General features: G+C 31.5%; 1 long non-coding RNA gene across 1 annotated transcript; it reads right to left on the bottom strand.

Annotated features, from left to right (window-relative positions):
* Positions 1 to 6,776: 6,776 nt before the first annotated feature.
* LOC130943813 (uncharacterized) lies at positions 6,777 to 10,965 on the bottom strand. Its single transcript, XR_009071896.1, has 4 exons — positions 10,087 to 10,965; positions 9,935 to 10,016; positions 9,696 to 9,822; positions 6,777 to 7,279 (listed from the first exon to the last, which is right to left on the bottom strand). It is a non-coding gene; the product is annotated as an uncharacterized LOC130943813 (long non-coding RNA).
* Positions 10,966 to 19,102: the final 8,137 nt, after the last annotated feature.

Raw genomic sequence — 19,102 nt, 5'->3', positions numbered from 1 at the left:
TAGAATGATTTTCTTAATTAAACTACATTGCAACAATATCATTAATCGAAACAGCATAGAATGATTTACTTAAAAAACACTCATTTAAAAATGCTTATTAAAGTAAATCATTGAAGGGCCTTGAGAAACATCAATATTATTCCCTATTGGAATGTTTTACTTACAATGATAAATATGTCATAATGGAATAAATCAAGCTTCTTCTATTTAAACTCAAACATGCATTTAGCCATTAACTTGTTAGTTATGCTTTTCTATTTTATTTAGAGTTGTCATTCTTATACATAACCACAACAAAGTACCAACTTGAACACTACAAAATGGACAGTTAAGATCACATTTAAACATCATCAATGTATATATATCTTGAGACAAATAAAACCAAAATGTAAATAAATCAAACACATAAGAATTGAATATCAACTAAGAGAGTTTGTACATACTCTATCAATTAATCCTTTAAAATCAGCATTAATCCAAGTAATGATTAAAATCTTGTACCATGTCAAATCGCCATATAATTCTTCTGGAAATTGTGTCTGGCTATGATGCCTTTGCTATTTGAGTAAATCAAGATTATTCTATTTCTCAACTTCATTTTCTTTCCCATTATAAAAAAAAATACAAACTTCTTCCAAAAGTTATTAACTTTTTAAACTATAGTTGCCAACTATTTGTTTTTCAGTGATCTTTTAGTAGAAATTTGGATCCTAACCAATGAAGTACTTCTTCATAATTCACAGATTCATTAATTGAAATGTTTGAAAAATTATTTCCTCATGTTACCTACTAATTCTTGAAGGCACTTTCATTTGTAACAAATCACTACAGATATATTTCTAAGAGATGAAGATTCCTAAAAAAATAAGAAGAAAAAAAGAAAAGAAAAAGAGAAGCAGATTAAACATAAATACATAATTTCTAAAAAATAATTCAACTTTGCAGATCTATTGAATGGAAATAAATTTGTACTCCTCTCCAGATGTTCTGCACATATACCACCCAAAGTTTTACATATTGTTCATTCTTATAACATCCCCAATAAATATAGCAAATTATACAGCTATGAAAATTGTTTTTCACGTCAATCATAAGCTTCACAGTTCATAATAAGGAGAAATCAAGGGCTTCCCGATTTGATCAAGTAATGACATAAATAGTGATTAAAAGCAAGAAATGTCTAAGACTAACCAAATGCTATATCACAAAACAACAATCAATATTTGAAGTAGAACAACTGCACATGTTACTTAATTCTTGAATTGGAGAAAGTTCCTTTTGCAATATCAAAAGTGCACCAACAGCATGCTTTAATAAAAGAGATCAATTTGATTGACAATAAATCATTTAAAATATGGTTCTAAATGCTAGCAATATGTGTTCTGTAGTTTCTCTTGTTCCTCTTCAGATGTTCCGCCCATATACCATCCAAAATTACCAAAAAATTAAAAAGCCAATAAGGCATAAGATTTGATAACCCACAATGCTAAATTTATATAGACCAAAGCTACAGATGAAACGATAAGGGACAATAAACTCACCATTGAGTTTACTATAAGCTAAATACATATAAATTCTTAGTTTACCAATTTTACCAATTTTATAGGAGCAAGGGAATAAGAATGGATGAGCTTATTCCTGGGATCTTTGAATCCCATCACACTTTATCTGAACTCTAGCACCCTACCATATATAACTATTTCACGTAGGCTAAATTTTAAAGTATTAGAAAAATACAAATCCAAGATTTGTCGAGGCAAAGCTTAATGAATGCAATTAACAAAACTCAACTGATAAATTAACAAAACCCAACTGATGAATTAAGAATCCCTAACAATGTGATGGTGGATGCATTTCCAAAACACATAACTCCATTTTAGTGTTGGATCTAATTTGTCAAAATGAAATGGGTATAACATACAAAGGTTTATTAATTGGTACTCAAATTACATCATTTCAAAACTCAAATTAAATTGTTTATTAATTTTAAAATGTAACTTCTCAATTGAAAATTACAAATTTAGCACGCAAAAACCCCAAAAATGCCATTGAAAATAACAGATCGACGAAAGATAATCCTACTGATATATCTGTTACATAGACTCCAACAGAATTTTGGTAGTATGATCCCAATAGCTAAAAATTCCCTGACCAAAGCATTCCCAATACAAAGGAAACACATCAGCTCGTCTGTAACTCAAAGGCCTTAGCCTATTGTAATCTTCTTGTCTTGTAATCCACAGAATTAATCCATATAATATAAACATAGTTAATAGCATTAATGATGTAACATCAGAAACAATCCAAGAAGAAAAGCTTTAACAATAACATCTTACTTGAAAGTATGATCAAAATAGAGCCTTCTTTGTTTTGTTTTTTTCTTATAGAAGCAAACGAAAGGGACAAAGCTCTTAGTTACCACTTACCAGTACTCGAAAGTATGCTCAAAGTAACTCAGCTCGCATTGCTTTTGAAGGGTAAGCCTCCCTTGAACCAAAGACATGCACAACACCACGACACGTGTTCACATTTCAGCATAAAATTCACTTCACAGTCCACCAAAACCGTTGGAAAAACCAAAACGGGACATGACTACCATAGCCAATTGAAGGGTGGAAATGTATCTGTGAGATGGAACCTGATAAGTGTTGTCGAACTTGTCATATACATCTCTTTCTCTCTCTGAAATTGACATAAACTATTTCACATTAAATAATGAACTAAAGAGTCATTAAAGCAAGTTAGGCAATCATATTGGTATTTCAACCCATATAAAGGATATGCAAACATTTGTATCTAACCTGAGTTGGGGCAGTTGTATTACGCTTGATATTATAATGTTCTTCAAAGACGATAAATAATAAGATCTTGAAGTTTGTAGGTTCTGATCATAATATTTAAGAATTAAGATCTCCGATTTTATTAAGTGAAACAGAACGGGTATGCGTGAACTGCAGGAGAACAAATTTTGACCAAATGAAGAACAAATATAAAAGATGAAAAACTGAGCAGCTACACTAATCTTAAATTAGTTGTAAAACACAAACAAAAAACCTTGAAAAGATTAGCTCTTACAGAATTATTTTTTGCATTACTTGATGATCTTTATCACTCCAAAATTATCTCTTTTAGAATTTCCAAAAACAAATCCTTTTTACTCAAATCAATTCCAGCTAATAAATTAAGAACTCAAAACATCTTTCGAGAAAATTTATATTGGCATATGTGAAGTGATAGTGATGAGAGGATTGACATACCAAATGAAAGAATTTCTAACAATGTGATGGTGGGTGCAAATCCAGAATATGTAAATATATTTTAGTCTTGGATCCAATTAGTTAAAATGAAATGGATACAACATACAAATTTTTATTCTTTCTTCTCTATATGTTATTCAATAAGGGATGTTGACTGCAGGCCTCAAACCCAAATAAATAGAAATATCAAGAGTACCGAAGAGGATAGAAAAAAGTATAACGAAATTTAATCAAAATCCAAAAATGAAATGATAGAATAATACCTTCGGGGAGCTTTGATATGATTCATTTTCAATTGCATCTGACTGAATAGAGTAGTGTCTTCAAACCACCAAAAGCTTGTCTGTGTGCTCCCCTCTTTTGTCGCATCATTCCATAGGTGTCATTGACAAGGATAGGAAATTGCTGCAAGCTCCACCATCGACATCTCCTAATCTCTCTTCTTCTAGTGCGGCACACCATTCTGCCACTACGCCGTTCCAGAGATGCCATTGAGACGTTGCCCTGTCTGGTGCTTCTGGCTGCCCTGTAAGCTATCCAACAACAAAAAAATAAATAAATAAACAACTATCAAATGCACAAGTTAAATTTTTATCCATAATCCATTATCATTTGATCAGAGGACAGATCAGAAATTCTCAATTTTAATAGTACTATTATCTATAGTCAAGGATATGAATTTTAAAAGACGGATCTCAAAACACGATTTTAGATGAATAGTTGAGAAAATGTATGAGCTTTAGAAGTGAATACTACCATATGTGGTTTTGGTCACGAAAGTCATTATCACTATTATAACACTGGAAATACATGTATCTCAGTATCTGATAAAAATCACTTTAATCTGATAAAAATACATGTATCAGCCATTAATAACTTCGAGTTCTCCTTTTTAAGGACCCTCAACAGACACTGCAGAACAATTTAATGTTTACATTAAAAGTTAATCTAAAAAGAGGTCAATTCATGGAAGAATAAAACACACACCACATCAGGCAACAAAGAAAAGATGGAAAATTAAAAATACATGGAGAACATATGTAGATTGCATCAACATTCTCAAAAACAAAGCTCTTTTACTCTGATTCAATCCCAATTTTAAGGAATACAACAATTTTCACTATATATATGTCAGTTCAGAGCCTTACATAGTAATATTAGATGAAAGACTCATATCCAAGAGATTGAAAACCGATATCACAGCAAACAGTCCTTAAAAACAGGTCAACAATTATACTGTTAGTTCTTTGGCTTTTGATTGCAGTTTATGGTAAAAGGAAGTAATTAATTATTTTTTCTATGGCCAATGATATTAAAAGGAACTATATATTTACATGTAAAGGTATATATATAGATATTTGAATTGCATCCACAACCTAATCAGCAATATAAAGTTACATTCAATAAGTGGCTGATGAACAATCACAATGATAATACGGTTTATTAATCAAACATCAATCTTTTTTTTTAGTACCCTGACATACTCTCTCCCTAGGTTTTCCTCTAATCATGTGTACTAAAATCCTTTACAATTTCCAATTTCCAGTTTATTAAAACCCGAATCACAGGCCAACTTTGATGGAAACCTGAAGCTTATATCGCCAAATAAAAGAGAAGGAAATCAAACAAAATCATCGACAATGTGAGAAAATCTCTTAACGCTGGTTTTTTGTCCTTTTCATACAGTATAAACTTCCTTAATATTTTACTCAAGACGCTGCATTTCAATAAAAAAATATTTAATGGCAGAAAAGAATAGGAGAAGAAGAAAACACAGCTCGATTCCTCAATCATGAATATTCTTTCCTAAAAAAATGAAGAAAACGACACAAAGAAATATGCAATTAAAATTCACCATTCAGCTCAAGCTCGCGGTTTCACAAAGAAAAAGCAAAAGGAATAGAATTTCAATGCAGTGAAAGTGAGAGAGTGTGCGCGATGACAAAAACCTTCATAATATTTATTATACGGGGTTATGATGAAAATCCTATCCTTGATGTGCTGCTTCTTCTCCTGAAGCTTGCTTCTCCTCCTCTTCTCTTAGATCTTCCTCTCCTCTTCTTGATTTTCAACTCTCTCACCTGTGACTTGTCCAATACGAAGAAGATGATAAGAGAAAATCAACTAGAGAGAGCGCGCGAGAAAGAAAGAAGAGAAAGAGAGATTGAAAAAACATCAAGGAAAGATTTTATTTTTATCCAAAAGGGGCGCCACACTGGTGAGATATGAGACTGAGGTAAAACTTGCTTTTAGTACTAATAACTAATGAACTAGTGAACGGGAATTAATATACATAATGGTTTATTAATATCTTGTATTATATAAATAGAAAAAATAAATTACATGAAAATAAGAATGATACCATGCCCAATAAAAAAACATGAATAAATGGATGCTGCATTACCAGATTTAATAAAGGTGAAATATATGGTAAAGATGTTGTTTTAAAGATGTGCTTATGTGGCAAAATCTAAACCACACATTCTAAAACCACACTTTTAACTTAAAACCGTAACCCTTCACAAAGAAAAGCGTCACCTAATGGAAAAAAGTAAATTAGAAGATTTAAGAGAAAAAATAATTAAATTATCAAAACTAATAGATCAAAAATTAATGATTTTAACCAATGTTAATTGTAATGATACTGAATTCTTAAAATCAATACAAAATGATTTTTCTCAAAATCTTTATTTTACTATAAGTTTTATTGAGGGACTTCAAAAACTTGAAAAAACTTATTTTTCACATGGAATTTCTAAAAAATGCTACCATGGAAATGATTCCCCACATCTTCATCATACTTTTAACCCACAATTAAATTCTATAGTAGATATGCTTGAAGAAATATTAGTATCTATAAAATTTCAAAGAAATAAGGAAAAAGAGAATCCCAAAGAAGAAAAATTTCAAAATATAATCAACATAACAGACTTAAAAGTAAAACCACCATTGAAATTATAAATATTGAAGAAAAATTAGAAGAAGTTACAATGCTTTTTAAACAATTAAAAATGGCTCAAGAAAATAATATTATGGAACATGGTTTTCACTTTTCAAATAGAAGAAGAATTAGTAAATGATGAAAATATAGAAAATGAAGAACATATTCTAGACTATTCAAGTGACGAAGAACCAGCAATTCCAATACAAGTAAAAAATGAAGCTGGAACATCTAAGGATAATCAATCTCAATTTAAATGGGAAACAGGTTTTGATAATTATGCTTTTAAAAAAGGATTTATAAATAAAGATTCAAAATATACAAAAATACCATCAAAATACGTTCCTAAAATCCAGGAAATGGAAGGAGAAAGAATGCTCGATTTAGACTGCAAAAAGAACGAAAAATAAATTTTTGAAAACTGGTTGAATTCCTTCTTATTAGAAGCCTTTACTAATCCAAAACTTAGTGAATTGTCTGGAAGAGACATTTGGAATTACATAGGATTTCATACTAAAGGAACTATAAGAGATTATATGACATCAATAGAAAACCAAATAATAGAAGAACTAGAAACAAAAACAACAGCTTATGATAAGATATTATATATAATGATGATTCTATATAAAGAATTTTTTGGAAAAAATATTATAGATCATAGACAAGAAGTCTATAATAAGGAATATCAAGAAGCAAAATGTAACACCCTAACTACCAAAGCTCACGCTTCCGGCTGCGCAACTCTGGTAGCTCGGACATTACGACGACACTTATACTATTTAATACTAAAATATGAGCCTGTTTAAAAACTTTAAACCGCAATACCATTCCCAAAAATACTTTCGCCATACAACGTACGTCCATACATACCATACCACTTACAGAAAACTCATAAAGAGTACATCCATATATATATACATACATATATATAAATAATATTACAAACATCATCCAGTACAATTCCTATCCCTCTCACAGAATATATCAAGATAAAGACGAGGGTACAAAATAATAATCTAAAGCAATACAGAGCATCTCAATAACAAATAATTAAACTCTTCATAACTTCTGCGCCCAAATCCTGAAAGGGGAAAAATGTAGGGGGTGAGAACATCATCCTCGAAAGGGTTCTCAGTAGAGGGTTTTTGGGAATTACTGTAATAGGATACATGAAGATAAGCCGTACCAGTGATTAATAACCATCTTATGCCTCTTTTCAAAAACAACAGTTTACAATAAGAGTAAAGTCAGAAATCTTTTCTGAAAGAGGAACTGTTCAATTCTCAAAACATCAAAGCATTTCAAAAAGGTTTATCTATACTGAACCAAAATAACCTTTCATATCTTATTCCAAACCAGAACCACAAAACCGAAATCAACCATCGGTCCATCTCATTCAACCACGGCCCTAGGCCCAAACAATCCAACCACAACCAAATCACCACAATCCAACAGAGTTCCAGTTGCAAACACAGATAGGAAGATGCAAGCACAAACAAACAGTTATTGCAAGTAGAACAATTAGCAATTAATCACATAGGCAAAACAAGTACAATATGCACACCCAAACAATGTCACATAGATGCATATGATGCATGCCTGTCCCTAGTGGCTGATGATATCATCTGTCGGTTATAGAGCCAACCCGACAAGTCCTGGTAGCTAACCATTGGACTGTCCCTCTGTCGCGCATCCCCAACTCGAGTTATACTCATCATAAACTTGATCATAAACATGATCCATATCCATCACCCTCACTGGTGAATATTTACGGGGGCGAGCTCATCCGGGACTTTCACAGTGCCCGGCCACACTTACGACATAGGGTCAACAGAGTATCAAGTCTCAACCTGGAGCACGTGGTGGCTAGCCACTGCTACTACCCAGGGAAACCCTCATCTCCGATAGTGGAAGTGCAACATTCACATTTATCAATGATTCAGCATAAACATGCATTCAATCTCATCCATGGATCACCATCCATCTCAGCCATCCGGCTCACGGTTTATTCCAGAACCAGCCAATATTCATATCATACACAGCCATTCCGGCTCACGGTTCAATCCAGAACCAATCAATATGTATAAACATACACAGCCAATCCGGCTCTCAACAAAACAGCACTTCCACATTCACAATCATCAAATTCATGAAATCGGCGTTTAAGCCATAAATCATTTTCTCAATTCATTTTTCTTTGAAATCAAGTTTCAACTCTTTTCAGCCTTGGCTTTAAAGGATCTCATTTCTCAAATCATCTCAGGCTCATAAGCCAAATTTACTCAAAGTGAGTTCCCTTTTTAAAACAAAGCCACTCTCGGCATTCTCTTTCCAAAACTTCCAAAACCATGGCAAGTTAAGGATTTATTTCAAAGCATTCGAAATCACCCATCCAACAATGGGATTTTATAACAAAAGTTTCTTGGCAGAGTCCCAAGTCTTTAGGGAAGGTCAACCTATATCAATTCCTTAAAATTCATTAAAACTTTTAAAATCATAGATTTCTCGGTTCAAGTAAATAAAACTGAATTTACTATAAAACCGGCCATACAAAATCACAAGTTCCAACCCGGTCCAAAAATCAACTCATTTGAAACGGAACCGGTTCATTTGAATCAAACCACTTTCAGGTTTCTTTTTAGAACCCATTTTTCTAACTCTTCCAAAATGCCTCAAACTTGATTAATCAATCAAAAGTCTAGATTCCTTTGAAATCACTAAAAATCCCTTTTTATATTAAAATCAATATTAGAGCATCATTGTTTCCTTCAGTGATTCAAACGGTAAAAATAGTTCAGTTCTAAATAAGCCGAACTCAACGTACAAGGTTCATTAAATAAATTAAGCTTGAAAACATAAATATCCTCTTAATAAATCAAATAATACAATTTCTCAAATCTAACCCTTTTTAAATAACTTTTCAAACAAGACTAGGATTTTGCAGAAATTTCGGCAGCACCTCCCCTAAAACTTGGACTTTTGCCACCCGGTTCGAGTCCCAACTAAACCATTTCTCATTCCTTTTCAACAGCTCAAAACCAGAAATCAATTTAAAGCAAGCTAAATCCAACAATCGCCTCAGTGGCGTATCTCAAGGATACATTTCAAAATCAACTCAATATCAATCGATATAACTCATTTCCAAAGCTTTAAAGAAACGGTTCAATAACAAATCACTTGTCCAAAACCAAATCAATTAAAATGAACCAGGCTAAATTCAAAGGTACATTCGACTTTTCAAATCATCAAAATAATTTACTCAAATCAAATCAGTCCTCAACGGATTAAACTCAGATTCAAATCTTTAAAGAATCAACTTCAAACATTACATTTCACAAAGCCGCACAACAATTCAGCCCAATCAACATCCATAATCATTCGAGTCAATCAAATAATACATAAGGCAGATACAATCACTAAATACACAATATCTCACATCAGTATCCATATGTAATAATTCCAATACATAAAACATAGTTTTTGGAAAGCGCCCCTACCTCAAAACGCAATTTCATAACCCAAACGCGTCACAGAATCCTTTCTGCCTCGACCCAAAATCAACAATCAAAATCCCAGCAGCCAAAACCTCGGTTCCAAGCCACGTTCGCAATAACCATAGCAACACTAATCGTAACATACAATAATTAGGACTCTGCCCCACATTATCAAAACTCGTATTCATTAACCGAACACAACAGAATACTAACGCGAGATCATTCAAAACATAATTTCTTACCGAAACAACACAATGAGGCAACTGCGATTTCGAACCGGCCCAGTAACAGCTCCGGCGGCGGCCAGAAGCTCCGGCGGATCAACTGAAAAACCGTACAGCATCAAAATCATCTCGAAAACCAAAAAGGCAGAAACCTCAAATGAAATCCTTACTTGCAACTTTTCCGGCAATGGCAGAAGTAGTCAGAAACTCCGGCGGTGGAACTTGGTCGCGGTAGTGGCGTTTCCCAGCGCCAGGGTACAGTGGCACGGATAATTTCTCCCCCAGGAATGGCTATGACAGAACCAGCTTCTCCCCCTTCCGTTCACACTCCCAGCGGCAGCCACAGTGGTGGTTCTGGGCAGCTCCGGCGACAGTGGGCTCCGGCAACTCGCAGAACCCCGAGGCAGAGGCAGACAGCAACTCCGGCAGCGCCAAGCTCTTTCTCGGCAAACCGAAGCAGCAGACACTGGGGGTTTCATCTCGCTTCTTCTTCTTCGCTGCTGGCAAGGACAATAACTACCCAGCTTCGGCGACGGCGAGCTCGCAGTAGCGGCGGCGGCATCCAGGTGTAACGGCAGCGTACAAGACGGCGCCACTCTCCCTTCACCACAAACTCCCTCTCATGCGCCGCCCTCCACTGCTAGCCTCTACCTATTCTCGTGCAAGGATGGAAACGGCGGCGCTGGTCTCGCAGTAAGGGCGACGGCGCGGATGACAGAATCGGCGGCAAATCGGTAGCGCGACGGCGAGGAGCTGGACGTGGTGGCAGAATGCGGCTGGTCGGCGAGCTAAACTGGAGCGCGATCGGCGGCTCGTGGTGACTTGACGACGACAGTCCCAAGCACGGTCTCCCTCCGAGACCCAGCGACAATGCGGTGGCGGCGATAGTGGCTCCTCGCCGGCGCCGTCCTCCCCCTCTCCCCTCTCCTTCTTCCCATTTTTCCCTAACCCTTTCTTTTCTTGGCTTCCTTTTGCAGTTGTTGCTGCTGTGTGTGTTGCGTTACTGAGAGAAGGAAGGGAAACAGATAGGATGCGGCGGCTGGGTGTGGGTGAAGAGGGAACCGGGTCGGGTATCGGGTTGCTGGGTTAGGGTTTCTCTTTTGAAAATTAGGGTTAAGGGTATTATGGTAATTTCACATAAAAATAGGTATAATGTAGTAATTAGAAATAAATTCTAATTCAACATTAATAGTATATAAAAATACTATTTGCTCATCAATTTCACACTTTATTTTCAATAAAATGTCCAAATCCAAAATTTATAAATAATATAATTAATTTCTCTATTTTCCAAAATAGCAATATCAATATATTAAAATATTGATTATTTAGTCCATATCATATAAAATCCTAATTATTTCATAACTATTAACTTATAATTCAAATATAGAAAATAACCCAATAATTATAAAATTGGATAATAATCATAACTCGTCTCAAATCCAATAAATCAAAAATTGCATTAATTATCTCTAATAAAATAATTTCTGAAATTAAGGCTATAAATAACTATATGATTTGAGACTTACTCATAAAAAGACTTTTCAAAGGTTTTGGGTCTTACACAAAAAACCATTTAGCTAATATTCAGATATATGATTTATGTAATGTGGAGTCTTATATATGTGAATATAGAATACATTATTACAAATTAAAAGAAGAAGATAAAAATCATTATCTCAGTATGTATATAACAAAACTTCCATATCCTGCTAATGAATTTATAATGGGAAGATTTATAAGAGAAATAAATAGAGGAACAATTGAAAATAATTTTGGTGGAGCAACATCTGCAATAAGAGAGGAAATAAAAAAACGTTGTATGCAAGAAGCAACTCAAAAAAGATTTGCAAATATAATTAGAATTTGCTGTCAGGATAATGAAGAGATACCTAAAAAATATGGTCTTAATAAAAATTTTCAAAGAAAAAGAAAATATCAATTTAGAAGAAGAAAATACTATCCAAACTGGAGAAAAAAGAGATATTTTAGGAAAGAAAATAACAATAAAAACAAAAGACAAAGAAATAACTATTGCCCGAATAAAAAAGAAAATTGTAAATGTTGGTATTGCCAAGAAGAAGGACACTACGCAAATGAATGCCCAAAAAAGAAGGATAAAAAGGATCTTACTAAACAAATAGAAATTGCTAAGTCTTGTTTCATGGAACCATTAGAAGAATCTGATGATAACTTAGACTATATTTTTGAATATGTCTCAGAAACAGACTCAGAGACTGAGTAATAATGCTACATTTATTACTATAAAAATAACAGAAAAATTTATAAATGCTTTCATAGATTCTGGAGCAACACAATGCTTTGCTAGTTCAAATATAAAACTTGATTGGAAAAAATTAAAGAAACCATTAAGAGTTAGAATAGCTGACAAATCAATACATAAAATTGACCAAAAAGCAGAGATGGTTGAAATTTTTATTCAAAATTATAGATTCATTGTTCCATCTATATATATGTTAGATTCTGGAATGGATTTTATCATAGGAAATAACTTTTTAAAACTATATCATCCATTCATTCAAGAATTAACATATATAGTTTTAAAAGCTCCACACGATTCTTCAATAAATCAAAAATCAAAACGTATAAAAATACCAACTACTACTATAGATAAGATCTTAAAATTTAAAATATTTTCTATATTAGAAACATGTTATTTAAATCTATACTTTCAGATAAATATTCCAAAAATAATCTTGAAATAAAGATAGAAGAACTTTTGAATGAAATTTGTGCTGAAAATCCTTTAGATATTAAAAATACAAATAACGAATTAGTAAGCATTAAATTAAAAGATCCCACAAAAGAGATAAATGTTCCAAATAAAATTCCTTATTCCGCAAGAGATAGAGAAGAGTTCTCACTAGAATGTAAAGATCTTTTGGAAAAAGGAATTATAAGATTAAGTAAAAGTCCTCATGCGGCTCCAACTTTTTACGTTGAAAACAATAATGAAATTAAAAGGGGAAAACAAAGGATGGTAATAAACTATAAGAAAATGAATGAAGCAACTATTGGTGATGCTCATAAACTTCCAAGAAAAGATTCTATTTTAGAAAAAATCAAAGGAGCAATTTGGTTTTCATCTCTCGATGCAAAATCAGGATATTGGCAACTTCGTTTAGACGAAGAAACAAAGAAATTAACTGCTTTTACTTGCCCAACAAAAGAATCAACAAGTGTGTTGCTCTATGAATGGAATGTATTACCATTCGGATTAAAACAAGCCCCATGTATTTATCAAAGATTTATGGAAGAAAATCTAAAGGAGTTAAATGAATTTGTTTTAGTGTACATTGATGATATACTAATTTTTACAAAACAGGATAAAGAAGATCATCTTCAAAAATCATTAATAGTTTTAGAAAGATGTAAAGAAAAAGGATTAGTTCTTAGCAAAAAGAAAGCAAGAATAGCAAAACAAGAAATAGAGTTTCTTGGATTAATTCTATCCACTGAAGGAAAGCTAAAACTACAACCAAATGTTCTAGAAAAAGTAAATTTATTTCCTAATAAAATAGAAGATAGAAAACAATTACAAAGATTTTTAGGGTGTATAAATTATATTTCTGATCAAGGATTTTTAAAGAATATAACAGAATATACTAAAAGCTTATTTCCAAAAATAAGTACTAAAAAAGAATGGAAATGGGATGAAAAAGATAGTATGCAAATTCAAAGAATTAAAGAATTATGTGAAAAACTTCCAGAACTTTATATTCCAGAAGAAAATGACTACTTAATAGTAGAAACAGATGCCTCAGACATAACCTGGTCAGGATGTCTAAAAGCTAAGAAAGCTATAAAAAGCTTAGAACAAGAAAAAGAATCACTAGATTCTAAATATCCCCCAAAGGAATTACTTTGTAGGTATATTTCAGGAACTTTTACTCCAACAGAACAGAGATATACCACTCATGAAAAGGAAACTCTGGCAGCAATTAAATCTCTTAAGAAATGGAAAATCGATTTACTACCCAAAGAATTTATATTAAGGACAGATTCAAGTTACCTAACAGGTTTTATACGATATAATTTAAAAGTTGATTATAATCATGGACGATTGGTAAGATGGCAATTATTTTTGTTACAATATCCAATAAAAATTGAATATATTAAGGGTGACAAAAATGTTATTGCAGATACATTAACAAGAGAATGGAGTTCGTCTACAACGCATTAGATCAAGAAATTCAAAAATACGAACAAGAACTCGAAAAATGCAAGCATTGTCAGCAAATAAGGATACAGATCCAATCCCTCAAGAAGGCCATCGAAGCAATGAAATCAACACAACAACCAAAACCATCAGAGTTCAGCCAGCTAAGCGTGGTGGACAAATCAGGTGAAGAAAAAATTCCAGAAAACAAAACAATTGCTGAAATTATCAAAAAATCCACCCAAGATAAAAAATATTATGTAATTTATAATGGCCCCATGAAAGGAGTATATGATGCCTGGGAAAAAGCAGCACCATTTACACATCAATCAAGGATAATTCATAAAGGAGGGTTTTTAACACTGGAAGAAGCAAAAGAATCCTTCAGGGAATATGAAGCTCTTCATCCAGAGCAAACCCTAAAAAGAGCAGATAAAGCTTCAATTCAAACCCAGAGAACAGGGATAATAAGAAATATTCCTACAAGGGTTGAAATCAAGGAAAAGAAAAGGGTCTGTAGATTAAATCTCAGAGAAACCCTTAACATAGTCCTAAATTGGACTGAAGAAAAAAGGGCAATCTTGGGATATTATCCTATTGCCAAAGAACAGCTAACAAAGCTGGTTATATTTCCAGATGCTTCCCCATCTGACACCTATCAGTTTTTCCAGTATGGATTAATTGATATAATTTTAATTTTTAATGATTTAAAAATTATTAGTGAGTTTCCTGCAGGATTCATTGATGCAGTAAAGAGATTTAAAAATATGATTGACAACGTAAATCCAAGGGATATATCCCTAAAATTTACGAATAGTCAACCTATTTTTAATGAAGAAGAAGAATGCTTGGTTCCAGCACATCAAGTAATCTTCATGTCCGTCTTCCCAGGAAATTTTCAACCAATTGATCAAGTTCAAGATTTAACAATCTACAGTCATGAAGGAAGACTAGCCAGCACACTAGCAAGGGTCTTCGAAAGAACTCAAAGGATAACAAGGGAATCTCACACAAGAATCAATTATAAAAGCAGAAATACTTTGCTTGTATCCAGTAAAAGGAATGAAATTGAAGAAAGAGAGATGAGACTCTTAGTGGAATTTGAATCAGCATTCTACAACTTATCTGGGCTCTTAGAAAAGCTCCCCGAAGGGATAAAAAGGAATCTCTGCTATTTGATAAAAGACAGAGAAGACCACAAGTGCCAGCTATGTGTCTCAGAGTTATCTGAAGAAAGCAATAATGAAACGGAATCAACCCACATGATAAAGGAAGGAGACAACGCATCTGAAGGCCACATAATGAAAGAGGAGGACAGCACATCTGAAGCATCTCTCAACATTATTGCATAATGACGTAAGCGCTTAGGTCATAGAGCACCAACAATGTAGCTGGTGCAAGATAATAAACAATGACGTAAGCAATGACGTCATAAGAAGGGTAAGGATGGGAATTGTCCATCAGACCCAACCATTATAAATAGGTTGCTTAGGCAATTGTAGAGATCATCAAACCATAGAAAGCAGGAGGCTAAGAGTACTCATATGCTAGGAGAGCAAGGAGGAAGCTGCCGAGGTGATTCTATAGTTTGAAGAAGAATTCCCTTAGGAAAAACCAATTCTAAACTCCCCTCTGGAGTTAGTATCTACAATCTCCCCTCTGGAGATAAAAAACATCTTATGTAAAATATTCTAAATAAAAGAAGTTTTTCTCCAGAAAGGTACGCCTTTATCCTAATCTCTTAGTTATGAATTATTTAGAAAGTTTAGAATTAACGGAAGAATCTGACTATTATAGATTATCTGCATTATTAGATAATGAAAAACAGGCTGTTCTAAAAACAGAATTAAATCTCAAATCAAATGAAAATTTTAATAAACAAAATCTTTTAAAAAAAGTTTTTAATAGGAAAAATATAATATACTATGGAAAAATTCAACTTGAAGCCCCTATAAAGATAAAATCTGCCAATGGAGAACTTGAAATAGCTTTGATAAATGATGAAGAATTGAGTAAACAGATTGAGAAAATTAAGGATCAACAAAAAAGATCTAAAATTGGATGGATCCATATTAGTACTATACAAGTCTTAATCAAATCTACATATATGAAAGGAATTAATTCACCAATAAGCTTAGCAATCTGTGACAAAAGGATTACTGATGACCCAATAGATCAAATAATTGGAATTGTTCATGGAAACTTGGCAAACGTAAATGTTAAATTCAATGCCCATCTTGGATATGCTATACCTTTGTCAACTGAAAATCTTGGAAGATCTATAAGTTTGGCTTATAAATTTCACAGAAAGAATCTAATGGAACAAGATGATGAACCATTTTCAATTACATATGCAATAAATTATGCTTTAACAAATAGCCATCATAGTATAATATTTAAAAACAGAGAAAGAATTTATGTTGATGAATTATTTCAGAAAATTGTAAAGACAGAAATACCAAAATATAAAGCTATTGAAAACCCAGTTCTTTTACTAAAAGAACCATCAGGAAAATTAGTTTCATCGAATTTTCAAATAAGAGAATCCAAAATTAATAGCCCTTTAAGTTTATCTAAGTTAAAGTCTAAAGAAGAGAATTCTGAAATAAAAGAATTAACAAAAAAGGTCGAAAAATTAAATGAAACCCTAAACACTAAGTTATGACAATAAATAAAGAAAAAATATATGTAACCTATCAAGACAAGAAACAAGAGCTCTTTGAAAGAGAAAATCGGTTGAATTATTTACAGTTTTCTGAAATAAATCAAGGAGCATTTAAAGCTCTAAAAATAATCTATGACAAATTAAAAGGAGAAGTTGAAGAGTTAGAAAAAATAATAGAATCTCTAGAAAATAGTGATGAATCGATGATAGAATTTGCAGAAATTCTAAGATAAATAATGAAGTTTACAAAGATTGAAAAACCAGAAAACAAAATAAAAAGAAAAAGGGCGAAAAAATTAAAAAGTAAAATAAAGGAGTATAAAAAGGAATTAAATAATCTTCAATTCGAAATTAATGACCTTATAATAAAAAGGATAGAAATAAGAACAAATATAAACAAGTTAGAGCTAAACTTAAAAAATTTATAAATGCCCGGAAAATCATATTATGACTTAAAAGAATTAAAGCTGTTGAAAGAAAAAATGGAAAATGAAGTTGAAAAATTAAAAAGATATTTAGAAATAACAGAAAGTGTAGAAATAAAAGAAGTTTTTGAGGATTTGAAAAATTATATTAAAGAAAAGGACAAACAGATAAAAGATCTTATATACAATAATCCATGCAAAAAAGAATATTATAAATTAAAACAAGATTGAAAAACTATAAAAATCAGAATTAGTAATAGTAGAAATGGTCAATACTTTTGATTATGAAACTGCAAATTATAAAGTACCACCAACCAAATCTATACAAATTATAAAAGCAAAATACGAAGAGTTAATAGAAATTTTGAAAAAGAAATTACATTTTAAAAATTTACGAAGAGTTAATAGAAATTACATTTTAAAAATTGGTATCAGAGCCAAGTTAACGATTAAGGGTAACACTTTCTCTTTAAACAACATTTTTAGTGATACGCTTTTAAAAACAACAAATAACCATAAAAGACAAACATCTTTACAAATGCATCTGTACACTAGATGCCCCCTTTAATAAATTACTTTTAATTAAATAAAGATTAGTCAATATTATAATACAGTTCTGATTAATAAACAAAAAATTTGAACTTCTACTAAACAATCAGACAATTATGTTTATCCAACATGTTAGAGGAAAATTACAATTAATTTTAAAGAAAAATTCATAAATAAGAAATAATAAGGTGAATTACAATTGACTTTAGAAAAAAAATTATAAATAAAAAAATAGTGAAAAGAAATAAATAAATGTAAAGATAAAATTATTATGATAAAATTGTTTGGACATGAAAAAGAACTTAATAAAAAAGAGAATTGACAAATAAAATTAAAATTAAAGAATTAAATTCATGACAAAGAAATGATCATATTAAATAAAAAATATTAATTATCAAAATTAAAAACATAAATTATAAAATGTGAAAATAAATAGTTAATTAAAGTTTTAATAATATGAAAACTAAACATGATATAATATGATATAATATGTAATAGCAATGAGGAAATTGAAAAGTATATATATATCTCAAAAATAGTATATTTTTTTTTGGAATTTGGAAATTGGAATGAACAAATTGATATATCCTTATGAATGAGTTAACTATAAATAATTAAATATAATAAAAATAGAATCATGTGATTTAGTTCAAAATTTACATTAACATTCTAATATTGTCTTTATAACGTAATAAGTTTTAGAAGAAAAATCAAGATATGAAATAAATCAACTAAAAAAAAGCAATTAAAGTATAAAAAATAAAAACATGTGATATGTAATAATATATTCTGATTATTGAAAAATTAAACTAAAACATAGTGATATATGATGTGATTATAATATAAATTAGATGGTACAGAAAATATGCTTTCATCATTCAATATGACAAAAATAATTTATTGATAGAGAGTGTAATTTACAAAAAAGTTAGAAGAATAATGATCATCTCTAATTATTTTTACATGATTTTTTAATTTTAATATATTACATAGGTACTTAAATGATATAATTAGCATCACTATTAGAGGATATGAGATTTGGGATCAAATATACCTTAGATACTGAACATTAAAAAAAATATACATGGATTAAGCTATTATTATTATTTGTAATTTATTGATAAATGATGTCTAAAATAATAGGAAGAAGGAAGTGTTAAGAGATAGAATATGATATAATTAAAAATATAGAGCAGTAAAATTATATATGTTCAGTAAAAACACAGCACATGCATAGCTATAAATACAATGTTTGGAAAGAAAACATAATTATAATAAGCAAATATGAGAAGAGAAAAAAGTTCTAATTATCCTCTAGCGAACCTTAAAATAATAAAGGGACACTTTTTTAAAATCTCAGCATACAT

The sequence above is a fragment of the Arachis stenosperma genome, chromosome 8 (genome assembly GCF_014773155.1).
Source record: "Arachis stenosperma cultivar V10309 chromosome 8, arast.V10309.gnm1.PFL2, whole genome shotgun sequence".
In the NCBI taxonomy this organism is placed as follows: domain Eukaryota; kingdom Viridiplantae; phylum Streptophyta; class Magnoliopsida; order Fabales; family Fabaceae; genus Arachis; species Arachis stenosperma.
This window is presented reverse-complemented; position numbering and strand designations above follow the sequence as displayed.